This window comes from Python bivittatus, unplaced genomic scaffold (assembly GCF_059951505.1).
Source record: "Python bivittatus isolate LINGU-HERP-01145 unplaced genomic scaffold, Pbiv_v1 ctg000070_np1212, whole genome shotgun sequence".
Classification (NCBI taxonomy): domain Eukaryota; kingdom Metazoa; phylum Chordata; class Lepidosauria; order Squamata; family Pythonidae; genus Python; species Python bivittatus.
Window position 1 is genome coordinate 21,383,478 of NW_028277034.1, and position 12,244 is coordinate 21,395,721.

General features: G+C 34.6%; 1 protein-coding gene across 3 annotated transcripts in view; it reads left to right on the plus strand.

Moving 5' to 3' along the window:
- The window catches only part of LRBA (LPS responsive beige-like anchor protein), a 427,822-nt gene that overhangs the window by 355,255 nt on the left and 60,323 nt on the right, over window positions 1-12,244 (plus strand). The window lies entirely within an intron of this gene.

Consider the following 12,244-nt stretch of genomic DNA (forward strand, 5'->3'; position numbering starts at 1 on the left):
AAACACCATTAGTATTCCAAAAAATCCTCAACTCTTCCTCAATAGCATGTTGAGTGCCATCTAAACTGAAGGGCCCACTACCCAGCATTATATTGCCAGTCATTTTATATATTCTATCCATGTGGTTTTCTTGGTAAAATATAGGAGTGGCTTGCCATTGGCTTCTTCCATGCAGTATGAAATGAGCCCTTTGCAATTGTCACCAAAGTCATCTTCCGCCTCCAGCATCTGCCTATATTGCTGCTGCCCAATATACTCTAGGTGCCTGCCTGCTTTAGCCAGGCAGCTGTGATGACTTTCGCATCTTGGGTGACCCTGCTTGGATTATGTATTCTTTGAATACATTCTTTGCATTCTTCACTTTTCCCTTCCAGGAACATCCCACCAACACAATCAGACAGCACAGCAGGACTTGAGGAAGGGCAGGCAATCACTGTAGACACCATTAAACTAGATGGAGGAATGGCCTGATTTGGAATAAGGCAGTTTTCTAGGGTTCATTTCTGACGGGAAGTGGAATCTCATTGTGAACGTGCAAAAAGTATCATGAAACACATGTATTTTAAAGTGATTGAAATGGGAGAAATGCAAGAAATTATTTTTATTACAAATTATTTATATACACTCTCACACATGCGTGCACAGTCATATGTACACATTATATCATAATTGAAAAAGTAAAAATTATCCTCCATGGATTAAAAAAAATAGTATATTTTAAACTTTTTTAAAGGCATGTTTAGAAGCTAGGCTAATGCACATACTATTTTGATTTCAGACACAACAGCCATTTAAACATCTTTGAAATTTATACAATTTTTGTTTAGCTGTCAAAACATTTAATTATACTGTGTCTTGAAGGTATAAAACTGTCAAATAAATCAGAGTCTTTGCATAAATGTTTGGTGAATTGTTCTGACTACTACACTGTAGATACTACTTGCCAAAACTTTTCAGTAGGAATTAGTCACCAGATAAAGGGCAACATTAATACATTTATTGTTGATTGTTTTTCAAACAAGAAATAAAAAGGTGGATTAAGTTGTTCCATGTACAGCTTCAAGGGACATTAATGAACTATTTTTGAAAAACATTCATTTCTGCTGTTTTTTCCATAAGGGTACCACGACCTTGAATGAAAAAATATCTGATAAAATTAACTTTGCTTTGTTTAAATTTATCTGGAAACTTTCTCTAAGAAATTATCCTAAACCACTAGCTTTTATATAATATTAAAATTAATGGAAATGTGGTTATTCCAAGAACCTGATTTTTCTTTTAATACATTGATGAGTGCATCTGAGTGTGTGTGTTTTGTAGTGGTAAGGCAACTCACCAAAGGTGATTGGGGTGAAATAAATTAGTTCCCCTTTGAAGCTTTTATTTTCCTTTTTTTTTTTTCCAGAATGAATGGGGACGTTCTTGAATGAAAGCTGTTTTTCATTACTGCCACCCAATACTTATTTGAAAGAAAAAGCTCTCCTAACACATACAAACACAAGGGTAAAGGCAAGCTTCCCCTTTCTACAAGGAAGATTTCAGCTAAACAGCTCCTAGCTTCTCTTTCCAGTCAGGTGGCTTCAAATCAAAGTTAATTACTCCAGTCATTTATTCTAATCACTTTCTTCGTATGGCTAACTGCATTCTGTCATGGGGTGGCATCCTTTGATGCCAGTTAGGTTTGAAAGCCACTGCAGGGTACTTGAGCCTCATTAGTGAGGCTTATCCATGCCTGGCTCTGGATGTGATCCCTGATTAACTCTCAGTTAGCCTTCTTCCCCAGACAACACTCCTCCCTTCCTCTTTAGTTTCAATTAACTCTTGCCTTACTGCCTGCTTTTTATTCACATCAGGACACAGCAATATGAGGATAGGTAATTTATATATTTTCTTTGTTTAGACAGAAACAATAAATTTCCGAAGTAGAAAATTGTGATTAGAAAAGATGGTTCTTTGTTGCCAGGGATCCTTGTCTCAGTGTGCTTCTATGCTGATTTATATATATATGTCTAACCAGAAGAGGTCAAAGAACATTTTATCTGAGGTATGGTACACATACAGCTATTGTGTTTGTTATTTGGATAAAACTATCCTATTAATTGGGAGTATATTAGCTTAAACTTCAAATGGGAAAATAGCTGATCTCTCTCACACAGTCAATAGGAAAATATGTGACACCATGTTTCATATACAGATAAATAAAATGAACATGATGAAGCAGTCATTCACTTTTACAGAGAAGAGGATTCTTCATTCATGTGTTTATTTAAACAATTTATAGAGCTGCCCATCTCATAGCAGTGACTATGGGCAGTATATAAAGATTAAAACCATCGTAACAGTATAAACTCATGATGCCCTAGTTAAACAACAGCCCCCAAAACACAGTATGTCCTTCTTTTGCACACAGGCTGGCATCAGACCCAGTGCGTAATCTGGGGGTCCTCCTAGAGCAGGTGGCAGCTGTGGCAAGGAGGGCCTTTGCACAACTTTGGGTTGTGCATCAGTTACGCCCTTTCCTGGATCGGGATGCCCTTTGAACAGTCATTCATGCCCTTGTTATCTCCCAGATAGACTACTGCAATGTGCTTTACATGGGGCTACCCTTGAAGAGTATCCGGAAGCTACAACTGGTCCAGAATGCAGCCACGCGGGCTATTGTTGGTGCCCCAAGGAGGGCCCATGTAACACCTCTGCTCTGCGAGCTGCATTGGGTGCCAGTTTGCTTCCGGGTCCAATTCAAGGTGTTGGTTATCACCTTTAAAGCCTTACATGGCATGGGACCAGGTTATCTAAGGGACCGCATCTCCCCTATGACTTCAACCCGTCCCACCCGATCACACAGAGAGGGCATGCTTTGGACCCCCTCAGTGAAAGAACTTCGACTGGCGGGGTCCAGGAGGTGGGTCCTCTCTGCGGTAGCCCCCGCTCTTTGGAACATACTGCCCCCGGAGGTGCGATTAGCCCCCACACTCCTGGCCTTCCGTAAGGCTTTGAAGGCCTGGTTCTGCCACCTGGCCTGGGGTGGGGTGAGAATATCTCAAGCATGGGGATGGCTAGCCTCATAGAGTCCTCCTGCCTTCAGCCTCAGATTTTTCATCCTCTTGGTCTCTCCTTCTTCTTTTTAGTAATGTTTTAAATTAAGGTTTTATGTGTTTATATATTTTATGTTCTAATGTTTGTTGTGAATCGCCCAGAGTTCCCCCATTGGGGGGAGATGGGCGGTTGAAAAATTTAATAAATAAATTAAATAAATCTAGACTAAGGATGGCAGTGGTCATTAGAAGACCTAGAAGAGATTAAAGGCATTAATAAGGACTCTGGAGCACTAAAGAATCCGAATTAATTCCAGATTGATCAATGTGTTTCAATTTTAGACAACAGTGCAGTAAAGAAAGGTGATACAATTGTAGCCATAAATAATGGTAAATTTGGCTCAAACTTGTCTCAGAATTGTGGATAAAGGTTTAACCAGGCTTAATGACTTTTGGTAATATTAAACAACAACAACAACAGATACTACTTTAACTAGTAATACTACAAATAATAAAAATAACAACAACAATGGATACCCCCATCGTCCATTGGTGGTTAATACTGACCACTTTGGAGAACCCTCCCCTAACTGTTTAACAGAAAACAAATCTGCTTAAAGCAAAAAGAGTACAGTGATTCTGTTACCACTATGAACTTTATAGCCTGATAGAAATTTGTTGATGATTCTTCCTCCTTCCAGGGCTCTATACTGATAATTTCCTAGATATTCTTGCAGGAAAGTTGGTGCTCTTAAATAGATAAACTGTGAAAAGTTTGGTATTTCCTAAGGAATTTCTATCAATTTAATCAATGGATAAAAGTATGCATCTGTATAAAATTCAATAATATAGGAAATATTAAACTGGGATTATACTCCAGCCCTATTTGCATAAGTGTTTTAAAAATATATCTCAGGGCTTCGGGACAGGATATAGTAATGTTAGAAAATACCAGTACATTTGATGAAATTAAATATCCAACAGTTTTGGAAGGCAGTTTTAAAGAAAATAAATAGTGCCTGTTTTTCACCAGTTCAAACAAACCAGGATTATGATTGTGATTGTTTAAAGAGTAAAACATTATGTTAAATGTTATGGTACATTTCTTGATTTCTGCATTTTAATAAATAAAATAATAAAATAATACAGAAGGAATAAAAAACAAAATAATCTGTGTGTGTTATTTCTGATGGTTCCAGCAGTCTTTTTCAGTTAGTCTACCTGTTTCAGAAGTAAGGACAGATAAAATGTATGGATACATCAGAGAAACATGTCACTATAAAACTTGCATGTCTAAGCTTAATAAATAATAATATCTAGCAATCTGTTGAAAAACATTACCTATAGTCGACTCAGCTTCCTTTCTCACGAAAACACTAAAAATATATAAGTGTATGTTAGACTTGCCTTCATCAGTGAATCTGCTTTACTTTTGCCAGTTTTGTATTCTCACAAAATAAAAGTTTTTAACCAAAATAATATTGTTAAACATTTTAAAGACAGTACATAATACAGAATAGAGAATTTATCATAAAACCACTCTAAACTGGAGTCCCTTCTACAGCTGCTCTTTGAAAAGTTGGCCTAGAACAGTTAGGTATTTATATTGTTGGTATGTCTAGTTGGTAACCTAATAATCCCTTATTTTCAGATCTTTCTAAATAAAGATGTTGAGGAAAAATAATGAAATCAGGAGAGAAGTTAGTCATTGCTATGTATTATAGCCAACTCTGAGATCCTTTCAATAGTGAATAGGCTATGAGTATTTTAATAAATTAAATAGATATATATTTAATTAACTAATGGGTAAATCTGAATTGACTCTAAATATTAGGTTCAGTTAGTAAAAACTAGGACTATGTCTCAGTGATAGTATTTTGTATGTGGAATCTACCCAACTAGTAAGATCCAGAAAGGTAGGCTTGCTGTGCTCCTGACCCCGAGGGAGTTACATAGTTGGGTGGCATACAAGTTTAATAAATTATTACAAGTTTAATAATAATGAGATCAAATTTCAGTGGTAGTCCCCCACCTATCTCCAGAAATAAGAAATAAGAGTGCCCCTTTCTTATGGTATTATGAAAGGCTCAGAAGACCTGGATTTTTCAAAAGGCCTTCGACAGTGAGGTTGAATATCCTCCTAAGGAAGTAGCACCAGCAGTGTATGATGGTGGTTAGGATATTGATTTGTTGTTGATTATAGTTTTTTGCTATGTCCATTATTTGTATGTTTTTAATGTGATTACTATATGAATTGGAAGATGTCACAATCATATTGATTTGAGTGGCATCTGAGCCAATAACAACAACAGCAGCAACAACAGAAACTTACTTTTATGCTCAGTTTCTACTAATTCCTTGATTATAGCAACCTTCATCATTTGGGAAAAAAACGAACAACATGTATAGCTATGATGATAAAACTCTTATTATTTACTTATTTTTTAGTGATGTGTGGTACTTGGGCAGATTGCACTGATATAACAGGCCAGTTTAATTAATTAAGCTATATAAATGTGATATATAAATAAATAGATATAAATTAATTATTTATAAATAATCATTACCGTGAGCTTTGAACCAGGAATATCCGGTTTGCTTCACAGCTCAGCAATGATTCAAAGATGTCATAAGGTTAGCTACAATATTTTGTGCATGTAAGTAAGTACCATTTTCTTGTACTCTATTAAGTGCCAATCTATTTTACAGAATTTCCTTAAGGACCACTAAGAATGCATTTGAGGTACATCTATGAACATCTCAGGGCAATCCCTAGAATATTATTTCTTTGTTATCTTCAGGTGACCATGTAAAGATGTCCTTCAGGAAATGAGCCACTGATTTATCAAGCCCACTATTATTTATCCTGATATAGCCTTCTCAAATTTGCAAGTAGAGATCATATGGATTTAATTATAATATTAATGCAAAGTAGGAATTTGGGCATAGCAGATTAGCCAGAAATTGATACATACCCAAGGAAAGAAAAAAAATCTGATTCATAGAAATATACATAATTTGAAATAAATGTTCAGGTAAAATATTCTCTTTTGAGAGCAATTAAGTAAAATATTATGCAAATATACCTTTATATAATTAAGTGCTATACAAATATGGTTACATAAAGTGTCCCCAAAAGTTAACTGTATGTCTTACAAGAGCACAGAAAGCAAAGTTTAATTAAATCCAAATTTAGGTTTTATAGGTTATAGGCAATGTAAAACTACTTTCTCTTTTTAGAAAAAAAGAAACCTTCAAAAGGAGCTTACAATAAATTATTAAAATATGTAATTGATAACATATTTAGAAATTAAAACAATGCACGATATAATAGATAACCAGAAGAAATATTTCACAAAATCCTTGCCAAAAAGAATGTTTGTTTGGGGGAAAATAACCTATTTCTCACTGGTTGCTAACTTGGGTGTCTTCTGCCTATGGGAAATGTGAATTTGGTCTTTTGGAATATTTCTGTGCAGTAGAGTAAATTAGTGATAATGAGGGCGAATCTTTGGCAAAAAGCAAAGGGAAAGCAGGGCAAAACAAGCTAAAATTATGTGTAGCTGTGCTGCTGAAGGTAGAACTGTACCCTAGAGAAAAGCTTACAATCAGAAGTTCCTTGGAAATTGTCAGATGTCTAACTTGTTTAATCTTCTTCACCATTTTGCTCCTTTTGATCTCAGATCAGAGTTAATAAGAAGCATCCAATGTCGCACACTAGAGGGGAGGAAAAACAGATTTAAGTAGGAATTAATAGATAAAACAGTCTTAAATCCATGCCTGTGCATGTCATTCCTAAATCTTTTTTCATCCTCATACTTTAGCATGTGTTACCTAAAATAAAAGGTACACAAATGTGTATGCATTTTATATATGCTTTCAGGGTGAATAGAACATAGTTTTAATATGAATGCCATCATAAAATATGCTACTTTTATTTGTTATATTGTTTTGAATTGTTTTTAATATTGCATACCACTCAGAGTCATTATAGAGTAGGGTGGCCTTAGAAATGTAATAATTAAATAAATAAGAATACATCTTTGACTTCCAGAATGCACAAAATATAGACCAAAAAAGCCCTCAACCATTACTGTTCTGAATGTACTGTATCTCTATAAATGTTACTTCCAACATAATTTCTTTGAAGGCTACAGAGACTAAGAAAATGCATAAGGCCACTTCAGCATGTAATACTGGTAGAGATCCTAATTATAAATACATATCTAGTGTGAATATTAAATATTCTTGGGGAAATAATTATGGTGCAAATTTGTGACAACTTTGATCCTATTTTGAAACAAGCATATTTTTGTACTTCCATAAAGTACTGGTTTTCTAGAGCTTTTTAGAAAAATGAGCACAGGGGATAGTCATACTGTAATACTTTTCCTTTTATATTTTACAGGAAAGATGAACTTGTTAATAAATAGCAGCACAGTATAGGTCTGATTTAAATACTTAAGAAATACCATTGATATTATGGGACACATTAATTGTTGTAATAGTAACTCTAAACTGTTGTCTTTTTGCTTTCTTTCCAAATATTTTTTGCTTACGGATATACTCGATATCTCGAAAATAAAGGGAGTATTTTAAGAGTTAATTTCTTATTAGGAAGAAAGGAAATCTGGTAACTATTGAAGAGACTAGACCTAATGGTGCACACACAAAATTTGTCAGTCTTCGTAAATGTGAATGGTTTCCTGCAAAGTGGCTGTTCTTGTTTTGTTTGAACAGGCTAAACTTTTCTGTTTTGGACTTTAAATCTTAGACTGTAATATGGTCCACATATTTAAGAAAAATAATTTAATTCAGAGCATATTCTGATTTGAACCAAGCTGATGTGGGAAAAAAAAAAACTCCAATGTTTTTTTTTTAAGTTTGAAAGAATTTTTTTTTATCATATATTTAATAGGACAATTTGAAACAGTTCTAATTGGTCTGAAAAAAAAGTCTTAATCATTGTAAATTACCAAGGTCATACATCAGTGTTAAGGAAACATTACTGCTAGTGTTTGAAATCCAGCACATGCAAGCATAACTGTCTGCTTGGTTTTAAAAAGTTGTTTGTTGCGTGAAGTATCAAGTGATTGTTGAACTTACAAATTCATGAATAAGGTAGAAGTTTAGCATGTGAAATTAATTGTTCAGTTTATTTTATTTTAGAGGTTTTTTGTTTCATATAATTTTTTAAACACAAATTTCTAAAGAAATTGAATTTGTATAGTCAGTTTAGTAGCTTTGAACTAATTTTATGTTTATCTTATCGTTTTCAGCCATCTTGAGCCATAAAATAAATCCTTAATAAATATGGAGAACCATTGATGTTTTTTTTTTAATATTTATCCCACCTTTTTTGTCATAGAGAACTCAGGGTGGCAAACATAGCTAATATTCCTTCCTCCTCCTATTTTCCCCACAAGAACAACCCTATGAGGTAAGTTGGGCTGAGAGAGAATGGCTCGCTCAAAGACACCCAGTCAGTTTTTCATGAGTAAGGTGGGACTAGAACTCATAGTCTCCTGCTTTCTAGGCTAACACCTTAACCACTACACCAAACTGGCTCTCTGATTTCCATTAGTATGTGTCCAGTAGAGAAAGTTATTCATTTTTAACAATTATGGTTGATTTTTGCTTATTTAATTTGTTTCAAGGAATAAGTGGGAATTCAGACATTTTAGTTTAAGGTTCATTTTAAAATGACACAAAATGAGAATTGCTGTTCACATTTCCAAAGTATTTTAGACTTAAGCTGTTTACTTTTTTAAGAAAGCTCTTAAAAATTGTTACTTTTGATTGTCATAAAATATATGGTCTTAGGCATATACAAGGCAAAAAGAAAAAATGAATTACTAAATGTCAATCATAATTTTATCATTACATAAATTTAATTTTTTAAAAGGCATACTGTTAACTTTTTGTAACACTTTATGAAACTATATTTATACAACACTGATTAATTATGTAAATGTATGTTTGCATGATATTTTTAGTTAGCTGCTGTCAAAATACAAAATTGTGGCTATTTTCTTGCATTTTCAATAGCTCCTGATCAAATTGCATTAATGTTAAAAGATTTGTGACCATTTTAAAATTTTATTCTACAGCATATTTGCCTTAATACAAAAATGATACTGGAACATTTTAGTTTTGGGAACCATTAAAGGAAAGTTGCTAATAGATGGTTGACGTCTGTATATTGTACTTCTTAGCATATCTCAAGTGTTTTGGTCTTGGTCTAATAGGTCTCATTAAAAAAAAAAAAAGATATCAGCCCCAAGACAGTTTGTCAAAGCTAATATGAGTCCCACAGGACTGAATTGACAATTTGTGTGTGATTTTCCAGGACATTCCTTTCATGGTCTTCTCTGATTCTTAACAATTGGACATTACTCTCTGATTTATTTTGCAATAACTCAATACAGATGAATATTATTGTACTATGTTGGATGTTAGAGTTTTTTTATTTTTATTTCTTATCTTTCTCAGAACATATACAGGGTGTAAATGATGCATCCTGTCTAGTATGGGAGAAGTAAGACTTGATTAGCTAGGTTTAAGAGGAGCAAGGGAATGGGGGATAGTATGCTTTAGTTGTGCACCACCTTTAACTGTGGCTTTAACGAGCATTGTCTGTTTCAGGAGCTTGGACTGATCTTAAATGTTTTGAATTTTTAATTTTAAGAAAAAAAAATAAGTTTTATAAGGTATAAAATAAATAAAGCTTGGTAGCTTAATGTATGTAGAAAGAATTTTCTACATCTGATAATTTACACACAAGAACATTATATGTTTCATTTTAACCTTATATTAATTTTTTATATTGTATATATGTTCTAACAAATCTCATGCCACTTTGAAAGAGTATTTATTTTATATTCTTATTTACATCTTCTACGGCTAATTTGTTAACATACTGTATTTCTAATTTTTAAGCAAACACTATAAAACATAAAAATATAATAAAAATATAATCTATGAAGGATTTGTTTAAAAATTATATATTTTTAAAGTCCTCCACTCCCAACTGAGTTTTCCTGTTGTATTTAGTAACTTTCGTTAGCAATCACATTCACATGCCGAAAACTATCTATGACATCTATAAATAATGGTAAAAATGTGAAGTCTTCCTTGACGCAATAAAAAGGAAGTAAGTTTTGGGCCTTTCATGTTGTTATTTTCCTTGTTTATAGACTTTGGCAGTATTTTTTCTATACATGTTTTCAAAGCTTGTGAGTAAGACACTGTTTTCAGTAAAATTCTAAAAGGGTCTGTACAGAATTGTGTTGTTAGTTTATTTTACCTTAAATTCCATTGTTGAGCTGTTTGTATTTTATTATCTATTTATTTAACAATATTTATAAGCCTTCTTAATCCATATGGATTGTGGGGTAGCATGCTGTAGTTCAAGATATAATACAGTAAAAACAAAAAAAATTAAAAAATAATAACACTCAACCAACTGTGATGGTCACCCAATCAAAGTTATGGGCCCAAACTTACTGGAATGGTACCACTTTAACTTGGTTCTTAAAAGCAAAAGTGTGGGAGCCACTTGTACTTCTGGAAGTAAGGTGCTCAAAAAAATGGGGGACATAAGTGAGAAGGCCTTTTGCCTAGTCCACATCCCATGGACCTTGCCATGGATGCAGTGTTCAACAACTCCTCCCTATATACTGAGACATGGATTCTATTTTGACAAGGCATTGGCTTTAAAGATAAAGACTTGCTCTTTATACTGAGCCCAGAAGGCCATTGATAACAAATGTAGTGGTAACCAGTGTGGTAACTAGAAAATTGGAGTTATTCTACACTGTTAGCAGACTTGATGCTGTGTCCTATACCAGCTGAAGTTTCTGGGTCATCCCAAAGGCAGCTAGGTATAGAATATGTTAAGTAGCCTAATTGGATGGTGATCAGGATGTGAATAATTTTCATCCAGGCAAACTGGTCAAGGTAGTATCATAACTGGAGCACCAGCTGAAGCTGTGTGAAGGCCCTCCTAGCTGTTCTAACAGTGGCTGACAGTTTAGGATTACCCCCAAGTTAGAAATCACTGGCCAACTTATCCTGAAAGAGTAAGTAGATCCACATCAAGAATACCTACTGAGATAGTTATTGGATTGCCAGAAGTTTGCTTATAAATAGCAACTCCATCTCGGAAAGATTTAATCTGAACTTTTCCACATCCAGTTCCACACATTCTCCAGAGCTTCTATGGCATTTGTGGTTTGGCATCCGCGTATAACTTAATGTCAACTGCATTATTACTGACACCTCACTTCAAACTGAAAGCTGGCCTCCCCCAGCAGTTTCATGTAGATGTTAATTAACATGGAGGAGAAAATCCAACCCTAAGGAACCTCACACTGGACTTCTCTAGGGCTTGATTGTTATCCCCCAAGATCACTGACTGGAACCTCATTTCAGTTATGAACAGAAAGCCACCAAAGAATGATGTCCTCAACTGTCAAAGGTCACAGAGAGTGCAGAAAAATACCACAGTTGATGGTATCAAATGCTTCTAAGATTTTAATAAGACAAAGTAGATTGAATTCCCACCATCTCAGTCTGGGCATGGGTCATTTACCAGAGCAACAAAATCCAATTTCTGTCCCATGAATGGGCCTGAATCCTGAACAAAAAGGATACACATAATCTGTTTCCTTTAGAATCCTCTATAGATTATTTGCCACCACCTTACTAGCAACCTTTCCTAGAAAGGAAGATTGGTGTCTGGGAAGGAATTATCACACATTGGCCAGATACTGTATAGGGAGAACTTATTTAGGAAGGGGAACACCACCATTTTATCAAGACAGATGGCAACACAGCCTCCTTTACTGCTGACAAACTCTTAGACCCATCTGGTTATGCATTGGCTGGCACCCCAAAGGACCCAGAAAGGGTATGGATCAAGATTACAGCTGATGCCATTTAGACTACTGAAGACCGTTTCTTCTTCTTCTTCTTCTTCTTCTTCTTCTTCTTCTTCTTCTTCTTCTTCTTCTTCTTCTTCTTCTTCTTCTTCTTCTTCTTCTTCTTCTTCTTCTTCTTCTTCTTCTTCTTCTTCTCCTCCTCCTCCTCCTCCTCCTCCTCCTCCTCCTCCTCCTCCTGTTGTTGTTGTTGTTGTTGTTGTTGTTGTTGTTGTTGTTATGGCACTAATTCTCTTCTGAATAAGTATTGAAATTGGTGTTTGTTCCCTT